Genomic DNA, 17,691 nt, shown 5'->3' with positions numbered 1-17,691 from the left:
TGTGTAGTACTTCTGAAAATAAGGAAAAATGTGACATGCACCTTCTCACTCTTCTTCAAGTCTAGAGGCAATGATAGGGTGCTACTAGTGATCATTTGGGTGTTTTCATTCTGGGTATCAGTTAACTAACTGCTGACAAACATTAGGGCTCACAAAAATACTACGAAACTGTAATAAATATAATGTAAATAAACTACCTCTAGTCTTCAATCAAGTACGTAGTTAAGCATGAACAGCTTACTCATGTATGATTCTACCTGTGTCTTTAAAAAACGTGGTACTTTCTCCAGAAGTGCAGTATACCACCCATTAAGGTACAGTGTTCCACAAATCCACTTCCACTTACAGAAGAAATTAATTCTCACCTGTTGTCTCCTTCCTGGCTTTAAATCTTTCTTCACATCCTCTCCCTCAGCATTCTCAAATACAGATTATGTCGCCTGTATACATTTTCTGTGAGATACACATTCATGGTCCTTAGTTTGTCCCAACATTCATATGTTCTGCTCAGTTAATGCTAACCTCCCTAGTGTCCAGTTGTAAGCATAGCCTTTGCTAATGTATGAAGGATACCATATTGACCCTTACCAGTGCCTTAAATAGTGAATGGATAAAGTGCAGGGGTCTGGAGTCCATTTTCTCCTGATGCATTAAAGTACTCTGTACACCATAGCAAACTGACTCTTCATTTTAGTGATCAGTATGGTAAATATTTATATGAGTGTGCAACAGCTGAAGTCTTTTTCTCCCTCTGTTCTTCCCATAATGATCTCTACTACCAGCATGTTTTGTTTTGGATTCTTCTTGCTGAACTAACCTTGCAGTTACTAAAACCAAATTATTACTTACTGGACCATTCTACCCAAGTAGGCCAGAATGTTGTCTCCTTGTCAAAAATTAGCTCACGCTCCAGCAGGCATCATGGGAGCTGCTGACAGATACTTAAGCAAACTAGCAGAAATTATTTTTAATGTAAATACTATGTAAACTATAGATGGAAACTGGCTATTCACAATGCCATAATTAGCTGCTGGATAATAATGAAATATGGGAGCTGGAAAGATTGGCAGTCATGTTGTGTACAACAACATGAATAATACATGTTTAACCACCGGAGATTGGGAAATAGCAGAATGACTAACGTGAAATAAGTGGTGACTAACAATGGCACTGGGCAGATTTCTTCAACAAACTTTAGTGGCTTCATTTACATTTAATAAGGATGTAATTAGGAAAATGTTGTGAAGCAATCCAGCTCACTCCCACAGAGAATTCAAATGATCAGTGTAAGAGCCTGAGGAAAGTGCATTTAACAAACACAGCAGCCAGCAGAAAATAAGTAATGACGTATTTCTTTAGCTTCTTTATGAGCAAAAAGGAAGTGTTCATAAAGCCATTTCACTTCTTGATAGAGTACATACACCAAGAGTAAAGCACAGTATACAGATCTAGTGTCTACATGAAAGCAACACATAAAGCCAGCTCAAAGCAAACAAAGTAAAATAACAATAATAACAATAAAATAACAATACATTTTATATACCCTTTCACATCCTGCAACAAGAAAGGTTACAATCATGAAAGGAACCACTTATTTAAATAAATATAGTTTCATGATCCCTTAGTAATTTTATTTATTTATTTATTTATTTACATTTGTTGACCAGGAGTGTCCGACTGGACGTAGGTCCATTTTCAGCAGAGGCCCGGGGAGAAAAGCTCACAGTTAAAATCACAATCACAATAGCAAAACAGATTCAGTTCTGACATGGTCATTAACCAAATGTTAGTATTCCTCTTTCATTTTAAAGCTATATGCAGGTAAATACTAGGCTAACTAACTGCCCTTGTGGGTTTAACCAATTTTTCTCAAGCATGAGAAGTAAACCCAGTACCTTGTACCTGTGAGGTAAGCAGCTCAACCATTATGCCAACCTCACCTCCAACAGTCTATTATATAATGTTGCAAATGTTATATTTAAATAGAAGCCTGACACGAAACATATGGTTGCAATTATAAAGGAGGCATTCAAAATTAAGCAAAGATAACCATGTGTAAGGAAGCCATGTTCTTCTAGGAAACTACTAGTATACAGGCATTAGAGGCTGTCACGTAACTGCTAGTAGAGCAACAATTTATGTATCAAGCTAGTCATTAGTGGATTGCCTGGCATTTTACTTTATTGATGTTATTATCTGTTTTATTATTGCCCCTCATACCCAATGTCCCTTTTCATTACTTTTTAGCTACTGTGAATGTTGCATGTTTTATATTAAAACATATTTTATACTGCATTTTTGATAAATATAGAACTTTTTATAGCAGTGCTGACTTGTATGGGCAGTGTTCGTCATTTTATTTGACATTCTTTGTTAGCTACACAAATTTATTAAACATCATACAAAGACAGGTATAGAACAGTGACACAACAGGTAGCACTTTTGTCTAATCCCACTTGGCTCTCCAGACTGGGCCTCTGCTGGGTGCTTTCTGTGTGAAGATTGCATGCTGTGAGAGTTTTCATCAGGTGCTCCAGTCTCTTCCCATATCACAAAGGCATGCTGTAGGTAGATTGGAAATCCTCTAATCTTACCACACTTGTGCATGCGTGCATGTCATGAGTAAGTGTGTGTGTGTGTGTGTGTGTGTGTGTGTGTGTGTGTGTGTGTGTGTGTGTGTGTGTGTGTGTGTGTGTGTGTGTGTGTGTGTGTGTGTGTGCATGTGTCTGTGTGTCTGTGTGTGTCTGTCTATCCTGCAACAAAGTAACAATCATATCCAGGATTAATTTCTCTGCCTAGCATCCAGTGAGTGCTGGGATGGTCTCCAAAACTGAATAAAGTGGAATGAACGCGTGATTTAGCGCGATTTAGCGCAATTTAGTGCGGAGTTGCCATTGTTGCACACTAGGGCAGCGCAGGTTAAGCAGGTTTAAACTATTCGGGCTACCTAAAGTCCACTCTTCAAATTTTCCCTTAAAACTACCTTCCTCGAACTATACTACTGATCTAATCAGCGTATCCTATAAGTAAAAAGATCATCTCTACCTGACTCCGAGTAGACTATTCTTTATCTGTTAAACCTAGCACTTGCTCCTACAGTACTTATCACCTTGATACAGCACTCTTGTTATAGATAGTACCCCAAAAAGGCAAACCCCATTTCTCGGTCACCCACATCCCCCGGAATCTCTTTTAAAGTTTTTGTCTATTCCTTCTAGCATGTCGAGGATCAGTTTCTAGTGTCCTCTCCTGCTCAGCTGGTGAACCTAGGAATATTGAGGCAATGTTACAATTGCCTCATGTACACAGACAACCCTCTCCTCCTCCCACAAAACACAAATACATGCGAGAGATGCAACTGCCAAACTGGAGGCTGAGCTCTCTCAACATAGGACTGGCAAGACCAGACAGGAGGAGAAGGTTACCACACACACTATAGACCCAGTCTCACATAGTACCATCACAACCTCAAATCATACACATAAACACACAAAGACATACTCTGAGGCTCTGATCAAAAATCTACCAAAACAGCAGAGGCCACCAAAGCAGACAGCCAAACAACTACCACCTCAGAACACAACACCTGCAACACATAGACCTCACAGTCAGAGTGTCAAACAGTCATAGCCCTTAAGGCCAAACACAATGCCAGACACACTAGTCATTGGTGACTCCATAGTCAGACACACTGACGTCCCGCTCACCAGACTGAGTAAGGAGAGGGTTACAGTAAGCTGCCTGTCGGGCGCTAGAATCCGCCACATAATGCAAGCACTCAGGTCTCTCAACAGCAGGTACAAATACGACTCAGTCATTGTCCATGCTGGTGTAAACGACCTGCCTTGGACTACATGAAAAGAGACATTGAGGAGCTCTCTGATTATGTAGCCCAGGCAGGTATGACGCTGACCTTGAGCAGTATCCTACCTTCACCAAGAATGATGCCACAATACAGAGATAAGATGATCAGCTTTAACAATTGGCTTAAACTCTGGTGTCATTCAAAGGGGATCCAATGTCTGTCTGCCTGGGATGACATGCTGGACAAGCCACGCTGTTTCAGGGACGGCTTGCCCCTGTCACCCTGGGATTCCGGATATTGGCAAAGGCTCTTGCCACCCCATAGTGCCTTTTTAGGCAAGGCTCAAATTCTAAACCTACCACCCTAGAACACAAAAAGGAAAAAAATAAGGGTAATGCTGCTCAATGCCAGAAGTCTCAATCTCAAAATGCGGCCCTTCTCAGTATGGAGAACATCGATGTCTGTGCTGTGACAGAAACCTGGTTCAAGGCTCCTGAGAGCACCCCAGCACTATCAGGTTTTACCTCATATCATGCGTTCCGGCCCCAAAATCCGGACAATACCAAGAAAGGAGGGTATCCATATTCATCAAGGACACCCACACCTCAAGATTGGTGGCAACGCACGATGCATCGGAGACCATCCAGGTGCAATTAACCATATGCAAGACTGCTCTGCAAATTGTAGCATGTTACAGGCCACCCTCACAAACTCAGGAACCTCACATGGCTTTCCTGAAAACACTGGAGGGGATAAATGTATCTCCAAACACCATCATACTAGGTGACTTCTATTACCCTAATATAGACTGGGAACACTACTCAAGCCCAAACACCCTAGCCCAAAAGTTCCTGGAATTCATAAACTCAAATGCCATGGAACAACTAGTCACCATCCCCACAAGAGGAGAAAACATACTTGATCTCATCATCACGAACATGGGAGCACAATGTTCAACACCGAAGTATACCCTCACTGGTGAGATCAAATCACAAACTAATCTCGCTGGAGGTCCTCATCCCACCCCACCTGAAATAAAAAGACCACAGTAAAGAACTTCTCGAAGCCGACTTCACACTTCTAAAGACTAGTGTGGTCTCCTTTAAGGCCCCGAGCTGGCGGAAAACAGTACTCAAGCCGCTGAATCACTTACAAATGCCTTCTACCAGCACCTACAGGACTGCATGGATAAGGCAATCCCAAGCAAAACAAAGACTCTTTGTACCAAAGGCAAGCGTCCAGTCTGGTGGACCCCAGCCATAAACAAACTCTACAACAAAGGAGGAAGCTACTACAAGATAGAGCAAAATCCTTAAAAGGTAAGACACCTTTGATCACTACAAGTAAAAACTAAGAGCTCTCATAAAATCATCCAAAGCAAACTTTGAGAGAAAAATAGCTAAAGAAAGACAATCATAAGGCCTTCTTTAGCTATGTTAGAAACCTGGGAGGAAACTCCCAGATATGCTCAGAACTAGTTCAAAATGATGTGAAGATTACTGATCCTACAGACATTGCCAACATACTGGCTGACAGGTTCAGTGCAAACTCCCCTCCCCCAAAAGGAGAGATATCTATACCAAACGATTGCATCCCCAAACATCTCTAGCCCAAGTGAGAACTGCTCTCTCCAAAGCAAAAACACAGCATCCATGGGACCTGATGGTGTCCCCGGCTGTGTGCTCCACGAACTCAACGAGGAATTAAACCCACAGCTAGGACAGCTGTTTAATCATAGTCTCACCTCTGGATATGTACCCAGGAGTGGCACACTGTGGTCCCACTTCACAAAGGCGGTGCCTCCACCGACCCTGGAAATTACCGCCCATTAGCTTGACAAGCCTTATCTGCAAAGCCATGGAGAGGATCATAATGGATCTCATAAATAAAGACATAGGGAATTTGCAGACTTTGGATCCAACCCAGTTTGGCTTTGTCAAAGGCAGATCATGCCTTTTAAACTTGGTTGACTTTTTGAAACAGTCACCAAAGCCATTGATGAGGGAAAGGCAGTCCATACAGCCTACCTCGATCTGGCGAAAGCCTTCGATACAATACCCCACTCGGGTATCATTGAAAAACTCATCAGCTTAAATGTTAACCCATACATCACAAGATGGGTTGCAAACTGGCTGAGTGACAGAACCCACAGGGTCAGAGTTGCTGGCGCCATGTCAGACTCAAAGCCTGTCACAAGTGGTGTCCCACAGGGCTCAGTCCTGGGCCCACTCTTGTTTGGCATCTACTTTTCCGGTACAAGCAAACACAGGAGGGTTATGGCTGACAAAGTTTGCAGATGACTGCAAACTGGGTGCAGTAGTAAACACATCTGACACAGATATCCTTCAGAAGGGTCTCACAGAAACGGATAACTGGTGCCAGAGCCATGGCCTAAAGTTAAATGCCAAAAAATGCATAGTCATACCCTTCGGGAAAAACAAGGTTACCCCTAGCTACCATATAGGTGGCAATCCACTGAGCACAGAAGAAGTTATCAGGGACCTGGGGACCCAGGTTGACAGTAGCCTGTCATTCGACACCCATGTAGCTAAAGTAGTTAGGAAGACCTTCTACATTGCCCACCTTATCATGAAGGGATTCACATCTAGATCAAGGGAGGTCATAGTTTCCCTATACTCATCAGACCAATGATTGAGTATAATGCCCCATTCGGAATGTATCTGACCCGACACTTGCAGCAGCTGGAGAGGCCACAAAAGTTCCTCACCAAAAGGATAAAGGGTCTCAAAAATCTGTCCTATGCTGCCCGACTGAAAGAACTTCAGCTCTATTCAGTTGCTCAGAGGTGACCTGTGCCTGACATACAAGGCCATGTCAAACCCAGATTTGATGAATATGCTTCACCTCAAAAAATCTAGATCCGTCAGAGCCACAAGGGCGGGAGACTTAAACCTCGACACGGCTATTAATAGGGCGTGCTGGAGGGATAGATTCATCACCCAAAGACTCCCTATGCTGTGGAACAAAATCCCGGTATATGTGAGGCAGAGCACCTCGCTGGCCTTGTTCAAGAGAAATCTTGACCAATGGATGGGAGATCGCAGATATACCCCAGGGATTACCTCAGTGTCACTGCTCGACAGAGGCACAGCAAAATAATGGGTATAGTTCCCCATACTAAAGGGGTGGCGTAAGCCACAAAATTGAGCTAGAGCTAGTAAATGCCCTCGGGCAGATAGCCTAGTATGAACCTATGAACCTATGAACCTATGAATGAATAACTATACCCTTACATTTAATTAACATTGCACATTCTCAGCATTGAACATGCATAATGATTTTTTTTTTTTGCTGTACTGTATAATTGTCCCAGGTCATGGAAAGGGATTTTGCATCATTCTACCAACCAATTAACAAACAAACAAACACAAACAAATAAATAAATAAGTAAAACACACAAGCTACTCCTATCCAGAAGAATCACCCTCAAGAGTTTGGTACTAATCTCTTTTAATCTGTAATGCCCTCGATGCCAATAGATAGGTCATCATGAAGAAACTTTTGACCTTACTGACCATGTCAAACAATTCCTTCCCTTACTGGGTGGTTGCTGGAGACTCCGACAGTGTGGTTACACTCTTCAGGTGCAAGGACATTTGCATCTGTGGTCACAATTCTTAAGAATTGTGTATGCTGAGAGTATAGGGATGTCTGAACTCGGACACTCTCTGATGCAATTTAACATTATATTTTCTTACTTGTTTTCAGAATGCTCAGTGTATGCTCCATCTGATGCCTCTATTGATAAGGTAAGGTATTAAAAATCACAGTGTAATAGGAATGCAAAACGTATCTTATTGACAAGGCAGCTCTGCAGTCAGAAGGAAGAAATGAGTTTATATGAGTCGTGTAGGAAAGGAGCATAACTCAAAAAAAACAGCCTTTGAAAATAAGCTGGAAACTAATACATTGCTCCAAAGGGTGCAGGGAAGCCCATTCCTTATGCAGGGAAACCCATTCCTTACACCAGTCTCTCCCCTCCCTTTCTCAAAGCAAAGGTCATTACCCTGTCATCACACATGTAGCTTTAACTAACATCCGAGAAATTCATTGTGATTTAAGAGGAAATAAACACTGAAAATGAGTTGGTGGTACATTGGTCCACCTCCTACCAGCTCACATGGCTCCCTTCCTATAGTCCCCTTTCCTTTCTCCATAACTGCCACTGTTACTCGTTAATTTCCATGCCCATCTTCTAACACTACCAATGAATACGCTCATGTCCAAATTCAGTCAGCTGGCTGTAGCAGTAGGCAGGGAACTCTACTACTTGTTTAAACATGTTCACACTTCCTCTGTTTCTCTGTCTCTCTCGCTCTCTTTAACTTACTCTCTCTCTGTCAGACAGCAAAAAGCAATCCCAGTCAACTACCCATTTGAGCTACACTTTTCTGAAATGCAAGACAGTTTGGTACTTTTGCAGTTCTTTAATTACAATTATCATTTACTCGTATATGTTTACTTGTTTTACTGGAGTGTATGTGTGCATTTTAAAGTCTAATGAGAGACTAGAGGTAGGACTTCCATAAAACATGTTTATTTTTCATAAAGTCAAAGTACAAAATGCAAGTTAATAGACCACTTTGCTTGAAACAAAAAGAATACAGTGGGTTTGGTTATATTTTCCATCAAACAGTATTACAGTCTTTCACAGCTTGTCCAGACACAGGCTGTATTAAAAAAGTAATTGGTTATAAACAAATGCCAATAAATAAGTAAATAAATAAAGAAATTGCAGGCCTTGAGCAGTCCCATTTATAGATATAAACTGCAGATGTTTCTTTCAGGTATAATTCCCATCTCTCACTTCATACTTTTAGGGTTTGCCAGTCAAGCTCCAGCTCACCCAATCTGAGTCCTCAGCTGAGGAACAATTCTCCTAATTTTGGCCTTTCAGCATGCTTACATTTATATCAGTGTACTTGACAATCAATGCCATAGTTTTTACCTGACAAACGAGAATATTCCCATGCTCCATACTACAACACAATTAAAAGCACACACTGCACATTTTCTTCACTCAAAGTGTCACATTTACCCAGCAGCACAAACCCAGGGGTAATGGACTTACAACAATAGGTTGTAGGGCCTTGGCAACCCATCAGTATGCTGATTGGCTAGGCCAGGTCTGTGAGTTACTGTATATTGAAAAGGCTAGAAGGATAGTGCCCAGTGGCACGAATTCATATCTCCACTTTTCTACAATCTTAACCATTGCAATAGCAGGACATGGCCTGTCACCAAAGTAAAGTGTCTACCTCCTGCTGATATAACACTCAGGATTCTCCTCACCCTGCATGTCTTGAAATAGCATTGCTGCCAAACCTACTTCTGACTCATCAGCTAATATGGTAATCTCTTAAGTAAAACTGGGAGTTGCTAACAGTTTAAAACACAGCATCCTCTGACGTTTGTTAAATTCTTTGTCTGCTTCAAGAGAACACTACAGCTTAACAGAGGTTTTCATAGTTGCAACAGCTGCCAAAGAGTGAGCAGTCTTTGCACAATTAGGTAGAAATTTGCTGTAGTATCCATCCAGTCCAAGAATAAGCCTTCACCTGTATTTTATTGGAGGGTACAGGCCATTTCATGGCCTCTATTATACTTGCAGTTTAACAACTCTCCTTCTGATAAGATATCACAAATAATTATGTTCCATCATTCCCAGTTTTTACTTTTCTTAACATTCTTTGTAAAGCCTCCCTGTGTTACAAAGCTGGCATTTTTAGTCAGGGAGACTCCCAGTTCTATGAATGAAATTGTTGGTTATTTATCCATCAAACAGTATTCCAGTTTATCATGGCCTGTTCAGGTACAGGCTGCCTTATAAAACAAATCCAAAGCTGTAACACAAGACTAGGCCCCAATTCAAATATAATTTCCCATGTTACCCCGACTGGGATCTTACAATTCTTACTTCACATTTCAAAACACCAAATCCAAGAATATTAGATATTTTCATATTGTCACTGCCTGTGAACACCACTGCATTCCCACACATAATGCTAAATAGCTTCCCATTGTTGTTAGCACCAACTTTTTACTTTATAATATCACCTTCAAACTTCTTGATGAAAGTTATTGCCCACATCTGGCAAACAAAGTAAATCTACATGTATTGAGTTTATTGTTTTAGAAATGACTCCTCTCTTAAATTAAACATACCACAGTTTTCACTAGCTACTTGCAAAAGATCTTTTGACATACTTGCGCTATCTGTATGGAATAGTCTACCCAATTGCATTAGCACTATAAATGACTACATTCTATTCAGAAAAACAGCTATAGTCACAATTAGCCCAAGGAATACAAATGTAACTGCTTTAGAGAAGTTGGTTCACACATAGGTTCATAGGTTCATAGGTAGATACTAGGCTATCTGCCCTAGGGCATTTATAAGCCTAACCAGAGTGTATTTGGCTTCCGCCTCCCTATTAGATTAGCCTACTGTGCCTCTGTAAAGTAGTTCAGAAGGTACCCTTTTAAGATTAGTTTACTGTGCCACTGTCTAGCAGGGACACAGAAGAGATCCCAGGGGTGAATTTGCGATTTCCCATCCACGCGTTCAGATTTCGATTGAAGAGGGTCAGCGAGGGGCTATGTCTAACATGAATTGGGATTCTATTCCAGAGTGAGGGGAGCCTCTGGGAAATTAATCTGTCCCTCCAGCATGTCCTATTTATTTTTGTGCTGAGGTTTAGGTCCCTGGCGTGTGTAGCTCTAAGGGACTTGGATTTTTTGAGGTGGAGCATGTCCATTAATTCTGGGTTTGACATGGCTTTGTACATCAGGTATAGATCGCCTCTGAGTAGGCGGTAAGCAACTGAGTAGAGCTGGAGTTTCTTTAGTCGAGCTGCATAGGACATCTGTTTGTAGCCCATGATCCTCTTGGTGAGTTACTTTTGGGGTCTCTCCAGTTGCTGCAGGTGTCGGGTAAGGTACATCCCAAAAGGGGCATTGTATTCAATTATGGGCCTGATGAGTGATGAGTAGAGGGGAACAATGACCTCTCTTGATCTAGATGCGAACCCTTTCGTGATAAGGTGGGCTATATAGAAGGTCTTTCTAACCACTTTGGCAACGTGATTATCAAAGGAGAGATTACTATCTACGTTGGTCCCCAAATCTCTAATTACTTCTTCCGTACTTAATGGATTACCACCCATGTGGTAATTTGTGGGCACCTTGTTTTTCCCAAAGGGGATGACTATGCACTTTTTAGCATTTAGCTTGAGGCCGTGGCTCTGGCACCAAGCATCCGTCTCTGTGAGACCCTTTTGGAAGATGCTTGTGTCAGCTGGAGATTCAATTATGGTCCCCAGTTTGCAGTCATCTGCGAACTTTGTCAGCCATAATCCCCCCGTGTTAGCCTGAACCTCAAAAATGTATATACCGAACAAGAGAGGTCCCAGAACTGAGCCCTGTGGGACACCACTTGCAACTGGTTTGGATTCGGACATGGCACCTGCGATTCTGACCATATTTCTTTATTGCTTTTGTCTTAACAAACATGTATTATTGTTCCAAATGACTGACTTGTTAATCCTTTTTAAATTTTATATACTTCAAAGAATTTTTATATATTTTAGGCAAGTCATGTTTCAGTTCTTTCCTAGCCTTATTGACTATTTTTATGCATTTTTACTGCTTAGATTACTGATTATGTTCTTCCTCTGGTTTGTTGACATAATTGGTATATCCTTCCTGTGTCTTGTTATTGTCTAGCGGCCTGGATTGTGGCTGAAAAGGGTCTAGTATCTCCCTTTCACCCAGTTAATAAACATTAAATATATATTGAGTAAATAAAAAGGCCACTTCCTCCAGATATACTGCAACAAACCTAAATTGAGACTTCAATATTTTATCCATCAGCCTCTGGAAGGTAGGTGGGGCTCTGTATAGGCCAAATAGCAATATTGTGCATTGACATAGAACATGAGGTGTTACAAAAGCTGTTTTTTTTTTTTCTTTGACAGTGGGGGTAAGAGGAATCTGCCAGTGGACCTTTCTCAAGTCTCACATTCTCAAGTATCTAGCCTTCACTAGGTTCTCCATCAGTCCATCAGTTCTGGGCATTAGATAACTATCTAACTTTGAGATGCTATTCAGTTTCCTAAAGTCATTACAGACCCTAATAGTTCCATCAGGTTTAGGGAGTACCAATACTCTGTGATTCTTCTGTTATGTTCAGTTTGGGCATATTTGAACTTTTTCTTTGTTTCTTTGACTCTAGTAGTCCATAAGAGTAGTCTCATCTTAATCTTTACTCCTGGTAGTATCTCTATCTTATGTTCAGTTTAGTTATCCCAGCCATTAATGAAAACACTCCTTTGTTTTGTAAAATAGATTTTTTTACTTCTCACTTTGCATTCCTGACAAGGATTCCTCTAGCTCAGGCATGGGCAAACTACGGCCCGGGGGCCACATGCGGCCCGTTAAACGTTTTCATTCGGCCCGCCAAACTTGAAAAAATTTAATAAATTTTAATAATTTTTTTAAAATTTTCACGCTTATGGGGCTGGCGTCATCATGTGCACGATGACGCCAGCACCGCCCAGCAACCAGCCAGTGTTGAGCTCAAGGAGCTCACATCATCATTTAACAGTCAGCGGGAATGCAACATGTGGATCAGAAGAGGCTGACTCAGTGAGCCCTGAAACAGATTCATGGCAGCAGCAAAGGGGCCAGGGATATAGCGAGCTCACGGAGCTGGGATTAATGGCATTAGCAGGCTGGGGGATACAGCGAGCTCTGAAGCGGAATGGCAGCAGCAGCAACATGAGGATGGATTGAACAGAAGATGAGCACTACTCAGGGTAAGAGAGAGAGTGTGTGTGTGTGTGTGTGTGTGTGTGTGTGTGTGTGTGTGTGTGTGTGTGTGTGTGTGTGTGTGTGTATGTGATAGGAAAGAGAAAGTGAGTGAATCACTGAATGCAGGTTTGAAAGGTGAAGTGTGTGTGTGTGTGTGTGTGTGTGTGTGTGTGTGTGTGTGTGTGTGTGTGTGTGTGTGTGTGTGTGAATGATCGGAGAGAGAAAGTGAGTGAATGCAGGTTTGAAAGGTGAAGTGTGTGTGTGTGTGTGTGTGTGTGTGTGTGTGTGAGCGATCGGAGAGAAAGTGAGTGAATGCAGGTTTGAATTGTGAAGAGTGTGTGTGTGTGGCGATTGGAGAGAAAGTGAGTGAATGCAGGTTTGAAAGGTGAAGTGTGTGTGTGTGTGTGAGCGATCAGAGAGAAAGTGATTGAATGCAGGTTTGAAAGGTGAAGAGTGTATGTGTGTGGATTGGAGAGAAAGTGAATTATGAAAGCTGACAAGATTCTGTGTGTGTGTGTGTGTCTGTGTGTGTGTGTGTCTGTGTGTGTGTGTGTGTGTGTGTGTGTGTGTGTGTGTGTGTGTGTGTGTGTGTGTGTGTGTGTGTGTGTGTGTGTAGAGATTGCAGCATCACTGTTCAAAACCTGCTGAAGTTAAATAGATGTCCAGTTTCACTGACAGAAAATGTATCTGCGTGTAAAATGATTTACTAGCTTATTAATTTAAGCTCTCCTAAAAGTACACTATTAAGTAGGTAAGAAGAAGTAGTTCACAAGGGATTAATATGTAAGCAGGCATGTGAATATATAAGTCCCCTCCTTGTCTGTGCAGCATTTTCCATAAGTCCTAATATTACTTTTGATTTAAAATGCCCCAAAGAATGTGATCTAGTTTGATATGATCCAGAGGACCTGGACATAGTGTCACTGGAGTGCACCTCAGAAGCCATTGTTAAAATTCCTATACTGTATTCATATAAAATAGAATGGAAACATTTTTTTAGGGAGCCATTGTGTATGCTCATGCAATGTTACCTGAGGTAAAATGGTCTTGGAATCCTTCTCTTCCAGATGAATCTTCTCACAATATTTACTAGGTAACTGTTGTTAATGTTTTTGTTTTACAGAGGTATTAAGCTATTTTTATATGCTGTACCTAATACAGTTTTGTGCATTTATGTCTGATTTGTATTTGTATGCTTTTAATTATTTTTGTTATGTTTTATTCACTGGGTTTCAGTAGTTGTATTGCAATTAAGGCTTGACCGAAGTGAGTCCTAGTGGTCCAGCTCACCTGCCTGAAAGTTAAATCTGTTAAATGGTTTCATGGTCATTGGGAGTCCAGTTTTGTTCATTGGGAATTCATTGTAGTGATTTGTTGTATTGATTTGTCAGTGATGTAAAAATGACTGTGCAATATTTAGTCCCACATAGTCTCAACATCATCCCATTATGTCTTGCTATAAATTAAAGCAATCTGTAAGTGTTACTATGGGTGTGCCATTTTTTCTTCTTTCTTATTTACAGTCATTAAGGCCAGAGTGCAACATGCATACTTTATTCTTTGGCCAGGAGAAATGGATGAGACAAAGGTGGCAACCATGTTAATAATTAAGTAGACTTTTATGATGGAAATGTTCTGAATTGGGCAGTTTTGTCATTGCTGATTCATGCATTTTGTTTTATTGCCTACTGAAAAAAATGTTCAAACAATAAATTTAAAATGTGCTCTCTCTGTATAACAAGTGTGCTGTATTATACAAGGAATATAATTTACTAAAGTCAGGAAGGTGTAACAAAGAACACATATATCTTTCTTGTTGTGTGCAAGGGATAATGATTTGAAAACAGCACAAAGGTGATCTTTATCCACCATTGGCCAGATGCATTTTCTTTGGATGTGGTGTAGATTTCAATGCTATTTTAATGAATGTAGAAGTTTTAATGCCAACTCTATTTTCATTGTGAGACAGTTTTGCTTTGTTTAACAGAGATCTATTGGTGTTTGTGCATTGTGCAATAAAGTGTAAAAATAAAATCCAAGTCATTGTAGAAGTAAAGCAGTATACACACATTGGTGTGTATGGTAAATGGGATGAAATAGCCAGGTAATGGGACATTGGAATGGCTGCAGGGGGGATTTTGGTGCCATATTTTGGTTGTCTGTTCTTCAGTTTGCAATTTGCATTTGAAAGTTTGTATCCCACAATTCCAGTGGATAATTATGTATGCAAATTTTATGTTAAACAGCATACAGATTTGTACCTATTTTTCCTGGGCCTTGTCCAGATTTTTGATGTTTCCAGGTTGAGAGGTATGATGAGCGGACCCAAGAAAAGGAAAGTGGACAGAGAATGTCGAGTGTTCAATAAGGAGTGGACAACTAAATATTTTTTCACTGAACACCGATCATCTGCTGTTTGCATGATATGCCAAGAAACTGTGGCGGTTTTTAAAGAGTATAATATTAGCCGTCACTTTGCCAAAAAGCACGCTAATTATGCTAGCAAGCTCTCAACAAAAGAACTGGAAGCTGCTGCTGAGAAGTTGGCAGCTAATTTGAAGGCACAGCAAAAGTTTTTTCACTGTCAAACTGCCATTCAAGAGTCAAGTACCAAGGCCAGTTTTATGCTTTCATTCAAAATAGCAAAGGCCAGCAAACCACTGTCTGAGGGTGAGTTTTTAAAAGAATGTATGGTAGAGACAGCAGGTATTTTGTGCCCGGAAACCAAAGACAAATTTGAGAAAATCAGTTTATCACAGGAACTAATAGATGAAGATATCACCAGCAGATTAAACAAAAAGTCATTCACTTTTTATTCTTTAGCACTGGATGGTCAAAGACACTGCTCAGCTCCTCATTTTTATCCGAGGAATCAACGAAACTTTTGAAATAACGGAGGAGTTTTTGACAATGGAGTCTCTGCAAGGACAAACACGGGGAGAGGACTTGTTTGACTGCCATCAAAACATGAAGCTACCCTGGAGTAAGCTTGTTAATGTCACTACAGATGGATCTCCGAATTTAATGGGAAACGTTGACCTGCTGAGGAGAATCAGAATAAAGTGAAAGATGAAAACCCTGACCAGGATGTCATTTTCCTCCACTGCATCATCCACCAGGAATCTCTTACAGCTGAATCATGTTGTCTATGGTGAAACTCATCAACTTCATACTTCCAGCGCCGTCAGTTCATTGATCACCAGGACCTGTTTTATCACTCCCGTGTCCGCTGGTTGAGTTTGGGCAAAGTGTTTCAATGAGTGTGGGAGCTCAAAGAGGAGATTGGCGTGTTGGTGTGGCAGTGGAAGACTGATGAATTTCCTGAGCTGAGCAACAAGAGCTGGATGTGTGACTTTATTTTCACACTTGTATGAGCTCAACGTGAAACTGCAGGTGAAGGAGCAGTTTGTGCATGACATGTACAGCCTTCAAATCCAAGCTGGCTTTATTCTCCAGGCAGATTTTGAACAAGTCATTCACTCATTTTCCTAGACTAGCCAGCTGAAGAGGCAAGTAAAGAAATACAGTGAGTCACTGGATGCTTTTGGATTTCGACAAAATTGACAAGTCACTTCAATCTGTGGCCTTTCCTCTGTCAACAGCTCCAGAGGAACTTCAGCTCGAACTGATTGACCTTCAGTCCGACCCTGCCTTAAAAGAGAAGTTCAGCTCTCTGAAACTAAATGACTTCTATGCTTCACTCAATGATGTGTGAACAGACCTTCAGCGTCATGAACATCAACAAAGCCAGCCACAGATCCAAGTTAACAGACCTACACCTCAGATCCATCCTGAGAATCAACAAAACTAACTCCAGACTTTGATAAAGGAGACCAACAACACTGCTCCCATTAAAATGTGTGTGTCGCTGTGATACATGTTAAAATAAACAGTCAAATATAACACTTCACAGACTGACTTGCTGCAACTCTTTCATCCTTGCACTGGTTGTTGTTGACTTTTGGCACCGGGGAAACAAATTGAATAAAAGGAACAGGACAAGTACATCTGCATCTCCTACTGTTTTTGAAAAAAAGACAGTCAGGAGGAGAGTGATGGTGATATCCTGAAGTATAACAGAACTTTCAGTGCTTTAAAATAAAATGGTCATTTATTTGATTTTCAGTGTTTAAAGACTCATTTCGAAGTCAGAGATTTTATTGTAATGATTTTCTTCATTTTCATTGGAAATTAAAGCACATGTTTTCTCCATATCCCAAGATGTGTATTTTCTCCCAATGAGGTGATGTTTTCAAAGCATGCCATCTATCTGCTCCTGTTTTGTCAAATGTTAGAACTCAATGTGGCCCACGAATCAAAAAGTTTGCCCACCCCTGCTCTAGCTGTACTTCAGGTAAATGTCCTTGGTCTTTCCTGTATATAAACTTCAGCTCATAAGCTCTCTGCAGAATTATTTACTTCCTTCACAGCTCATAAACTCTCTGCAGAATTATTTACTTCCTTCTCAGCTCATAAGCTGTCTGCAGAATTTACTTCCTTCTCAGCTCATAAGCTCTCTGTAGAATTATTTACTTCCTTCTGTGGGTTCAGTACTTTACTGTGATGGATTCTTAATATTTTATTATTTATTTATTGTATTCTTTTTTTTTAACCAAGTAACTGGATTGATCCTAGAACACTTTTCAACCATGATCCCTGCATGTAAGCACAAATATTTGCAACACTTTACACTTTGGGACATTATGAGAATTACATCAATGTCAGAGAATATTTGTTACAGAGTTATACACTTTAGAGCATTAAAACTCCATCAGTGTAAGACAACATTTCTTACAGAGTTATACACATTACACAATGACAATTACATCAATGTCAGAGAATATTTTTTATAGCGTTACACACATTAGAGCATGAGAATTACATAATTGTTAGAGAAGGTTCACACAGTTATACACATTACAGAATGAGAATTACATTGCCAGAGAACATTTGTTACAGAGTTACACACATTACAACACTAAGAATAACATCAGTGTCAAAGAATATTTGTTACAGAGTTATACACATTACAATATGAGAATTACATCAGTGTC

This window comes from Protopterus annectens, chromosome 8.part0, assembly GCF_019279795.1.
Source record: "Protopterus annectens isolate FY-2018-M chromosome 8.part0, PAN1.0, whole genome shotgun sequence".
NCBI lineage: Eukaryota > Metazoa > Chordata > Ceratodontiformes > Protopteridae > Protopterus > Protopterus annectens.
Note: the sequence above shows the minus strand (reverse complement) of the source record.